Below are 1,676 nucleotides of genomic sequence, written 5' to 3'. Positions count from 1 at the left end.
AGATAATTTAAAAATTATTCAACTACCTGAAAGCCATGATCAAAGTAAGAACCTAGAAATCATCCTCCAGGAAGTTCTCAAAGAAAACTTCCCTGATGTTTTAGAACCAGAGGGCAAAATAGAGGTTGAAAGAATCCACCAATCACCTCCTGAAAAAGATCCCCAAAAGAAAACTCCTAGGAATATTATAGCCAGGTTCTGGAATTCCCAGATCAAGGAGATAATATTACAAGCAGCCAGGAAGAAAGAATTTGAATACTGTGGAAACACAATCAGGATAACCCAGGATCTGGCAGCTTCTATGCTGATGGATCGAAGGGCTTGGAATATGATATTCTGGAGGGCAAAGGAGCTGCGATTGAAACCAAGAGTCACCTACCCAGCAAAACTGAGTATCATGTTTCAGGGGAAAATATGATCATTCAGTGGAATAGAGGACTTTCAAACATTCTTGCTGAAAAAACCAGAGTTGAATAGAAAATTTGACATTCAGTTACAAGAAGCAAGAGAAGCATGAGAAGGTAAACAGGGAAAAGAAATCATAAGGAACTTATCAAAGTTGAACTATTAACATTCCTACATGGAAAAACAATAATTGTAACTTATGAAACTTTTCTCCATAGTTGAAGAGAATAGAAATATATGTGTCTATATATGAGGGTATATGGGCATATGAATTTGTGTATATATGTATACAGGTAAACATAGATAGAGGGCACATTACCAATTTAACAGGAAGGGATGATACTTAAAAGGTGAAATTAAGAGGTGAGAGAGGAATATAATGAGAGGCGTTGGGGAGAGACAGAAGGGAGTAAACTATCTCATATAGAAGAGGCAAGGGAAAGTGGTTACAATGGAGGGGAAGAATAGGAAGGCAAAATGGAATGGGTCAACCTTATTCCCATTTAATTTGGCTTGAGGAGGAAATGAAATACACACTAAATAGGGTATCTCACCCTACAGGAGATTAGGGGGGAACGGGATGAGAGGGGGGATGATGGAAGGGAGGGTAGGCTGGGGGGGGAGGGAAGTTGGAAGCACCCACTTTTGAAAAGGGATGGGATCAAAATAGAGAATAGAACAAGTGGGATAGGAGGGAGGGAAATATTCTCAGTCTTTTACAATATATCTACTATGTTATTGTTTTGGATTAGCCACACATGTACAACCTATACTGAAATGCTTCTCTTCCCAGTAAGGGTGGGTGACAAGGGAGGAAGGGAATGAATATGGCATTCAAAGTTTTAAAATCAAATACTCAAATATATATTATTAATACTATTTTACATGTAATTGGGAAATAAGTTATACAGGCACTGGAGCATAGAGATCCACTGGAAAAGTCAAAAGGCGTATGGGAGAAAAGGGAGAGGGCAGATTGGAGGAGAGGATACCCTGTGGTGGCTAATTTGGGGCAGTGGGTAGGGGAAAAGGGGGAGAAAATTTTTAACTCAAAATATGGCGGAAATGAATGATGTAAATCAGAAGTTAATAAAGCATTAAAAAAAACACAATGTTTTTAAAACTTTGAGTTCCAGATTCTCTCTCTTCTTTTACCTATCTGTCCATCCATCCATCCCTCTGTCCCTCCATCCGTCCGTCCATCCGTCCATCGCTCCGTCAGTCCATCTATCTATCTATCTATCTATCTATCTATCTATCTATCTATCTAT

Source organism: Petaurus breviceps, unplaced genomic scaffold, assembly GCF_028583685.1.
Source record: "Petaurus breviceps papuanus isolate PSGF00001 unplaced genomic scaffold, PetGlider_PUasm1.0 189, whole genome shotgun sequence".
Lineage (NCBI taxonomy): Eukaryota > Metazoa > Chordata > Mammalia > Diprotodontia > Petauridae > Petaurus > Petaurus breviceps.
Note: the sequence above shows the minus strand (reverse complement) of the source record.